The sequence below is a fragment of the Schistosoma mansoni genome, chromosome 7, assembly GCF_000237925.1.
Source record: "Schistosoma mansoni strain Puerto Rico chromosome 7, complete genome".
NCBI lineage: Eukaryota > Metazoa > Platyhelminthes > Trematoda > Strigeidida > Schistosomatidae > Schistosoma > Schistosoma mansoni.
In genome coordinates this window covers 2741082-2751506 of record NC_031501.1, presented here as the reverse complement: position 1 = coordinate 2751506, position 10425 = coordinate 2741082, and the positions used below count along the sequence as shown (strand labels likewise).

Below are 10425 nucleotides of genomic sequence, written 5' to 3'. Positions count from 1 at the left end.
AGAGGAGCTACAGGCGGAGTTGAGTAACTTAAATATTCCTATATAAATCATCGTTATGGTAAACAACGTGTGGAGAGATGACTTTGAGCTACTATGGAGAGACATGAAGTTTTATTCTGACTGATTTATCAATCATTAAATTAAAATTGAGTGAAAAGGTAATTGATATTGGATTATTTTTTATACTATTGAAATTCCAACTGAATAGTGAAAGTATATATTGTGCCGACTGATTGACTTTGAAATTCCTAGATTAGATCCTTGAAGTGGTTTCCCGTACGCTTTACTGAATAATATAAAATGAAGACAAAAATACTGCCAATTGTTTTTGGTTTTTATGATTTCAGGAAGTGGTGAAAACAGATTTACTGCATTATTACTTTTAATTTTATTGAAGATAACAAGTACGTTACATAAAGCGATAGAATTATATTCAATTTACAATCTTCTAACTTGTGGGAGTCAGTCATGTGTAACGCACAGCCCAAGTCGTGATTTGACAGGGACTAGTTTTTGCCAACCGAATTCTACAACGTTTAATTTTGCACTTCGAGGTAGGCGGTAGTCCGCTCTATATAATACATTTTACTTGAATATTCCGATTGATGTATAGGACTGTAATTGATAGGTCTCTTATTGACATATGTGCATACTGTACGAATTGCCTCAATATTGCCACTGAGTCGTAAAAAATTTTCAGCAGAGAGGGATAATGGCCTACAAACATTCAATATCCGAAATGAGGTTGAGTCATTCACTATGGCGTTTTATGAAGGTCGCAGTCAATGATTTCTAGGATAGGTGTGTATTAACTGAATATATGGTGAAAACACTTGATTCAACCAGCATTCAGTGAAGATTTACTGAGAGTACAAGAAATTCGACGGACTTTATATCATATGCTGATTGAATAATTATTAATTTCAGTCCTATATTTAGCATGTATTCTGTAGCTTCTAGAATGACAGAATCACACAGAAACCTAGAATTATGCTTGATTTCAGTGCTCAAATTAAAGTTGTGAGCAAAGCTTCACTTTATACTTCACTTTACATTTTCAATTGGCTATCAAATTTGAAGGGATATATTGGACTAACGAGCTGTTAACAGGTTGTTATCGAGTATGCTAGTACTGTGTGTATCATAATCTGAACAAACTAAACGTAGACGGCCAACCATTTAAACTATGAGATGTGGTAGGTGTCGATTGAGTTTTACCGATTTTTATATTGGAAAGGTGTGATAGATGGAATAAATCGTATATGGTACGAGATAATAACTGAACGAAACAATTGCATGAAAGTTTATATGAGGGGTTTGAGCAAGGAAAGCCTTTTGTTTAAGATGACTGGTGAGACTGAGTGGTAGTTTCTCAATTGCGGAGTTTAAACATGATTGTACAATACATTGAAACAATTGAAATTGTAAATTTAAACAAATGGACGCTAACACAAAGATCAGAATGTTAGTAATTATACATGAGCCATGAACTTACTGGATGCTTACTTTAATTGGATCGTGAATATAGAGATATTAATTATTCCCACATTAGAACGTGACGGAGGCTCAATACCTCTTGATTTGCTTTGGTTGACTACAGGATGTCAATCTGTGATGTGTACTGAACAGCTGTACTGTATAATAGTTGAATTCACGAGTCGATTAAAGCTAGATCACTATGGAAAACATAGAATCACTTGATTACATTTTTATCCTAGTATGCGACTCCTTATTAGTGCACATCCACAATCCCGCACATGAGACTTTAACCTACCACCTTCGGTCACGAGTATGAACGCTTAAGCTGTAGAACAATGAGTTGGCATCCAACGGTGTTCATGTCTAACTACAAACAACTATTAAAAATCGATTACTGTATTATCCAGAAAACCCTATTGTGGTAATAATCGTCATGTGCTCACTAGTGACTTTCTTGATGAGGTATTTCTTGGAGTTCTAGTGAGAAGCATTCACCAGTGGACTTCAACTGTATCTGTTGTAGGGGTAGTTACTGTGAGACCGATAGATCCTGGATTCAAATCCCACTTGAGAAATACTTATATTCTCTAGAAATTCCCAACCGCGTACATGGATTGATTGAATTTAGACAGCTCATTGGTCTGAAGATTAGGCGTTCTCGCGTGAGACCAATAGATCCTGGATTCGAATCCCGAGTGAGAAATAGTCACAATTGACAGAAGTTTTCATCATAACTATATTCTTTCAATACTTTGTTTATATATTTTATCATAATTCTATTAAAACTCATTTCTTCATATCTTTTCGTGTATAAGGTGAACATTGACAGAATGAAACTATTTAAATAAATAAATTGATAATGAATTATAGTTTCCTTTTTGTTATTGAAGAATCTAAGGACAGAATAAACTGAATAGTCATTTTATTATTCCATATGTGTTTACTTATTAAGTTCATATATATGTATACCAATATAGATAGATAGATGGATAGATAGATAGATCTATTTTATAAATATGATGGGTTAGACTTATTTATTGAAGTTAATGTTCATTAATAAGGGAGAAATTGTCATATATTAGTGGTGTTGAAATCATTCCAAATAGTTATGTTTTGTTCCTTTTGCCTCTTCATGTATCTAAAAAATATTAATTACAGATTATTTTCATTCAAGTGAATTCTATAAGTGTTTGATGAATACTGCTGTAGGATTGCTGTCCTTGCTTTGCCGAAGGCAGCATTCCTACAATTGAAGAACATATGGAACTCAAAACAACCGTCAACTAATTTCAAAATCAGAATTTTTAATACGAAAGTCAAGACAGTCCTACTGTACAGAGCTGAAACGTGAAGAACTACTAAGACCATCATCAGGAAGGTACAAGTATTTATAAACAGTTGTCTACGTGAAATACGCAACATCCATTGGCCGGATACTATCAGCAACAGCGTTTTATGGGAGAGGACAAACCAGCTTCTAGCTGAAGAGGAAATTAGGAAAAGACGTTGGAAGTGGATAGGACATACATTAAGGAAATCATCAATGTGCATCAAAAGGCAATCCCTAACTTGGAATCCGGAAGGGAGGCGGAAAAGAGGAAGGCCAAAGAACACACTACGCCGGGAAATAGAAGCAGATATGAAAAGGAAGAATGTTAACTGGAAAAAACTGGGAAGGAAGGCTCAGGATAGAGTTGGATGGAGAATGCTGGTGTGCGGCCTATGCTCCTCGACGAGGGGTAACAGACGCAAGTAAGTAAGTAAAAAGTTGAGGAGTCTAGTACTGGGACGAAACAATTGTTTAATACTTTCAGATTTCCGATGATTTCTTATGGTTTGTGATGTCGATACAATCGATAATAATTTACGTAAATGAACTACAGTAACCCGAATTCTTGGATATTTAGTTATTTTTCGATAATTATTTGATTTTCATTGATTTTGTGATTCTTCTTAGATATTGTAAGTTACACCTTTTGGTACAGCAGCAAGGTCATACAAGTCTGTGTACTCATTGGTGATTTTGTAGCATCATAATTAACGGACTTTAAAAATAAAACAGTTTTCATTTTTGCGAATTACCGGGATCACATTCAATCAGTTCTTCTAAAAGTCAAGTACTTTGAAGTACATTATAGGTATGTGGTTCATCAACATAGATGATCCCTGTCGAATGATTGAGAGCATACTCGAGTAAGACAGTAATAGTGTGATCAATAGCTAGCATCGACGTCACACCTCACAGTCAGCACGTAACGTGCATTAACCCTTCATTCTATCAAAATACTATGAAAGGTTTAAAAACCTTACAACACAAACGACTTCATTACAGAAATAAATTAGTTAAAGTGAGTACAAACGAAAATGTGATCAACACTATCACCAACACATGAGCCAGTACATGGTGTATGAATTACTGATGTACGTCGGTTATCCTTGAATTTATCAGTGATCGATGATCTGTTCGATATTGAATGATCCAACTGCCGGATGATTTGCTCAAGTCTCAGTGATATTTCACTGACCCTACTGGTAAAACAACAAAATTTTCACTCTTGAAATTAATCTAACCATAAACCAATCTCTACCATAAATTCTCATTTCATATTCATTACATCCATTACTAATAGAAGAGAAAACAAAAGTTAATTCATAGGAATACCGACACTTTGATGGAATACAATGAAAGAAGAAAAGTTAATTAACTACACCAATTTCCTTCCTCTACTAATTAATCTATTGATCATTCAATATACTTACGTTTCCCTCTAAGAAAAACATACAACAATTAAAACTACTTCCTTTAGATGGTACATTAATAAAAATCTTTAAAACCATAAAAAGAAGAAGACGGTTCCATTCCTTTCATCCATTCATCCATTCATTCATTCAATGGAAGTGAATACATTATAGAGAAGATGAAGGAGAAAGGGAATAATCATATTCAATGATTCAAACACTTAAATATTTCATTGTCAAGACAACAAATTGGTTATGTATATTTTGAAAAATCTTTTTAATTAAAGTTAATTAATTGAATTATCTATGTTTAGATTGATAGTGGTTAGCAGTGAAATCCAGGATGCCCGTTTCGTCCTATTTCATACACGTCAGGTGGATGTATCTGCATCTCAGAATTGATGTTCACTCTGGGACTCGAACACAGTACCTTTCGCTTCAAACTCCATCGATTTATCCACTCAGCTACTAAATCCTGATAACCAATTAGAGACTGACCAGTTGCGGTTCTAAACATCAATGGGAAGACTCAAACGAACAATACTGAGTGAATGTCTATGTTTAGATTGTAGGTAATTTCGAAGGGATCTTTGATCTAGGATTTATGCTTATCAATAAGGATAATTTGAAACCTTTAGTTGAATAACTTATTCCTGCGTAGTTCAAATTCAAATCGACAACCAGTTACATAAATTGAAATGTTATTACTGAGTTATTTGAACTATAACTGATCTATTTTATGATTAGTTGATTATTATGTAGTAGGTGAGGTCATGTTTATCTAGTTAGTAAGATATACTCGCAGTATCAACACATCACTTACATGAAATAATACTTAAGGCAATCAAAGTCAAAGTAGGATGCGAGGTTGGGCTTATCGCTTCTGCGCGCAAAGATCAGTTTTAAGTTAGTGTCTTACTCAATGTTTTTGATTCGATTTCCCTAAATTGGCGTTGATGTTTCAGTAGTTCAAGCCAAAACTTTGCGTTCAGAAGTGACATTTCCAACTTTGCCCTAATTCTTTTCATCATTTATTTATGTTCATGTTATGCTGATATCAATCGATATAGTACAAAACTGTCATGTTATATCAAATGAAGGAAAACTAAGAGAATGAACTGTTTCAATATATACACATATTACTCTATCACAATAGCAAATAAATAAAAAAAATTCTCTGTACATAAAATACTTACAATATCGACTATAATTTATGGACGAGCCAGTCAGTAGAGTGTGAGGGATTTCAAGGTCATGGTGCCAATTTCAGTACGTGATGCTCATGTACGATCATTTCACATAGGATTTTAGAGGAGACTTGAAAATTAAGCAGCTACATTATGTGAGATTACTGTTCCTTTATTTGAAATTGTACGCATCCAATGACTTGTAGACCTTGTGCAGAGTATTATGATGTCCTTTGATGTAACATATTTTGAAGAAAGACGTTTGCTAGAATAGGGACCTTTATCGCTCGATCCAGATATTATAATAATTGCTGCGAACTGTATAATAAAATCACCGGTAAAATTAGCTGAAATAATCGCAGATGTCACTGAAACTTCAGCTGTTCAGTGGTATGAGTATTGTAGGGACACATCCATAATAAAAATGATAAATTTATATAACCGAAGTATACACAAACAATATTGAAGCTATGTCGTGGAGGCCAAGAGGGTTTTTGTGACCTTATTATAGCCCCAGAGACTAAGTATTATGGATCCATATGGGTGAGTTTCTCTACCTTATGTATTACGATTTTGGAACCTTTGAATCCTTTTGTAACTTTGACAAGTTTTTAGACCATATGAAAGAAGTGTATCCACTTTAATTCTTTGGTTTCGTATAATGTATTTTTACTCTATGCTGACTGTTTACTAATTGGCTGAAGATCCGTTCAAAGATCTTCCATAAATTATAGTCTCGCCATAATATCTTCAGTTTGTACTTTATATGTTGAATGAGACGTGGAATAGTTGTTTTTTTCTTTTTTTTTGTTGTTATTTCCTGAAAGCTTCCTACATCCTTTTATTTCTATTCCATTTTCTTTCAATGAATAGACAAAGACAATGTTAAAATTAAAAAGAAACAAACAATGACTGATTATTCTCTAAATTTACATATATTTAGACCAAGATCCTGTTCATTATAAAAAGAACAATGTTTCAGGAGTAAACCTTTGTGATTACATAATTGTTATAATTCGATGAAACCGGATATGTTATTATTTATTATTATTTAAACACATAAATATTGTTACAAAAAGCACCAGATAAATATGCGGCTCACAAATCTCATTTGATTTGTATGAGGGCTGAGATACTGCCCAGATGCCCAGACTGAAGCAGGTGGTTCGATCAGGGGGCCACACTCCGAGTCTTTGACCTAAAAGTCTGTTCCACAAGGCAGTGGAGCATCGTGAGGAGATGCAGTATCATGGTAGCCGGTGACCAACAACAGGTTCATACGCCATTTGTTCCCTCAGGATCCTGGAGCCCATATGCATCGTTGGTTTGGAATGAGGGTTTTCCAACTCCCCTCGGTGAACTTTCCGTGTCCACCAACCCGGTTAAAGCGCCAGACATTCGCTCTTCGTCCTCTCACTTTCGTAAACAACAGTAATGCCACGATAAGGCAGTGAGTAGGACCTCTGTGGCAGAGGCTATATATTCACTGGCTATGTGAGAGCATTTCGAGAAGGAGAGCGGACTCTTTCCACTCTCGGCCGTACCAGGACATTTGGGGGAAACCGGAAATGTAATATAAGTTGATAAGGATTGTAATGTTGTAGGATACTTAGAAGGAGATAAAACTTGGTAGATGATAAAGATGTTTATTCAGCTTTACGAAAATAAGTAGTTTAATGTGTATATGAATTTATTCGAATAAAGATGTTAATGAGATTAGTTTTTTTTAATATCAGAAGGAGTTTTTCTGGATATGATAATAATTTCAATAGTTGAGATCGTGAGTCGATTGGAGCTAGACCACCATGAAAAACCCAGAAGCACTCGACGGCCTTTTCATCCTATTGTGGGATTAGCTTCAATTGACTCATGATCTCAACTATTGAAATTACTATTATATCCACAAAACCCTTTCTGATATCAATTAACATATCCTCACTAATGACTGGCTTCAAGAGGTATTTTCTAGAGTTCTAGTGTGAAACAGTGACTAGTGGAGTTCAACTAGGTCTATTGTGAGATACCAACTCACTGAAACAATGGTTGATGTGTCATTCAATTTCGTGGATTGGTTGAAATTAGACATTAACACCGTCGGATGCCAGCCATCTCAGTGGTCCAGTAGGCTAAGCGCTCACGCGCGAGACTGTAAGGTACTGGGTCTGAATCTCGCTATGCGGGATCGTTGATGCGCACTGCTGAGGAGTTTCACAATAGGACGAAACGGCTATCCAGTGTTTCCAGGTTTTCCATGGTAGTCTAGCTTTAATGGAATCATGCTCTCAACTATTGAAATAACTTATATTGACTTAGAATTAAATAAAAAAAATGTAAAACTAATCAACTTGACTATTTACATTTGATTAAATACTGATTGAAGTACAATCTAATTAACTGACAATACTTATTCTGTTATTTAACGATGAACATTGTTTACCTTCGATTTGAAAATCCCTCTTAGCTATATATTGAATTAAATACTTGAAATCTTATCTCTATTTATCTTTCCATCTATCTGTCTATTTATCTCCTCAAAATTAATTAACTATGTTCAAGTCAATAATCTAAACAGTATGCAGTGAAGATTCTCTTCACCTTTTTCTCTCCCTCTTTCTGTGTCTCTCTCTATGGTCACCCTCTATATCTTTCTAAAAGTATCTTTACTAGTAAACATGAATAACCATAATGATTTTAATCTAACTTATTCTCAATGTCTTATGTAATATACTTCGTACTTTTTTTCTTTTCAAACAAAAATGTAAGAAGAACAAATACTAATGCCCCACTGTATATATTCAAAGTTTACCGATCATTCAAATATGGATATACATAAATATAGAATTTCTTAAGGGAATAAAAATGTGTTCTTCTTCTTTTATCCCTTTATGTAATGCAAACAAGTTGGAGACATTTTTATATTATAGAGAATGAAAAGAATTGAGCATAGTGAAATAGATAAATGAATGCTTACTTATGTCATCACTACTAATGATTACTTTCATTTCAATCGATGCCAAACGATAACGATAATCTTTGCCAGTAATTAGGTTTTATTTTTATTAGGATAAGTGGATCATTCCTGTACTTATTCTGGTTAGTGTTTTTTTTTTTACCCAAGGTTGTTTTCTACGGGATTAGGTTGCTAACACTGTGCTTAACCTTACTCCTTTACACGGGCTTGGAATAGGCATTAAATTGAGAAGAGTTATCGGCCGAATATGCTATTATCAGTCAAGTTTTCAATAATCCTTTTATTATTTATGTAACAGTGAATAACTGTTATATCCGTAGAAAGCTTATCTGTCTTTGTACTTGGTATTGGGAAACTGTGAATTAGATGATAAGAGTAGAAACAAAAACATTCACTCTATAATTGAATCATGGTATCCAACATTAAATATTTTTATAACAAATCTATTCGAAATGGAGTATTGTTGTCATCAAATAGATTAGTATCTTATTCATAACTTGCTTAACTCTATTGATTTCAGTTGCATAACTGAATTATTAGGAATTCATTTGCGTGGAAGTCACTAATCACTATACACATATCAGTCTCTCAGATTATCATATGAAGTAACTGTTATAACGTACGGGTGCGTACATGTACATATGAACGCCCAATGATACACAAAATCGTTTGAGCAGTCTTGAGTACTCGTTAGTCCTGCTTTCTGCCTAGCCCAGACAGTTAAGTCCAGAACACCAATAATAGCCTCTGCAATATGAATCATTATTCACAAACATACTGGGTTTATATACCAATCAAACAGACCATACCGTACCATAAATAGAAAATAACATTTGTACAAGATTTGGCCAAATGTGGCTGTGAATAGGGGGAAAGTAATCAATAGACTGATGATGACTCAAGAATCGTATAATAATAGTTCAAAGGTCAAAATAAAGCTAATGATAAGAGGAATACGAATATGGCTCAGTGGTCTATCGGTTAAGGGCTCTGGCTCAAGACTGGTAGGTCCTGGGTTCAAATCTCACGAGTGCGGGATCGTGGATGCGCACAGCTGAGGAGTCCCATAATAGGACGAAATAGCCGTCCATTGGTTCCAGGTTGTCCATGGTGGTCTAGCTTCAATTGACTCATGATTTCGACTACGAATATGAATAGTTTAGTTACTTAACAATTATACAATAGGAAATATACATATTACATTGGTCCATAAATAGTCCTCAAAGTTACCATTCGTAATTTTCCACGGGATATAACAGTAACTTTCTTCATGAAATAGCACTAACCTTGAGGATCACTGCGTCTAGTCACAGGCTATAACCACTGGTTAATCCGTTTCTAATAATAGGCATATCGTGTTTCATATTTTCTCTATGAATGATCTAATTTAATTTGTAAGTTGTTGTACCTCTGATTCGTTGCTTAAATAATTAAGAGTGGTAACTACCGTAATTTTTAACAGTCAATTTAAGGATAAAGAAAACAATCAATAAAGATTTACACGATACTCAAGATGAGTCAAGCTGATATTTAAATACACTACCTTCTATACGATTAATTTACAATCGAGTTAACTAATGAATCATTCAGAATTGAACTGAGTACCATTAAACATCAATTATTCAGTAACTTATTGTCCAGGATAGAATTCGATAGAGAATTCTGGTGGGCCAACTACGCTCCTTTACGAGGGTTAACACGTGTAAGTAAGTAACCAATAACTTACTATGTGAATGCATGTTTACAACATCATAATATTGTGAGTCTAAAACCAACAGATATAGCTGAAGGACTAAGTTATAATTCAAATAACTCAGTAATAACATTTCAATTTATGTAACTGGTTGTCGATTTGAATTTGAACTACGCAGGAATAAGTTATTCAACTAAAGGTTTCAAATTATCCTTATTGATAAGCATAAATCCTAGATCAAAGATCCCTTCGAAATTACCTACAATCTAAACATAGACATTCACTCAGTATTGTTCGTTTGAGTCTTCCCATTGATGTTTAGAACCGCAACTGGTCAGTCTCTAATTGGTTATCAG

The 10425-nt window shown here is 34.3% G+C and overlaps 1 non-coding gene across 1 annotated transcript; it reads right to left on the bottom strand.

Annotated features, from left to right (window-relative positions):
- Positions 1–4620: 4620 nt before the first annotated feature.
- Positions 4621–4692, bottom strand: Smp_tRNA_00453_Pseudo_TTG.1.1. Its single transcript has one exon. It is a non-coding gene (tRNA).
- Between the last annotated feature and the right edge of the window lie 5733 nt (positions 4693–10425).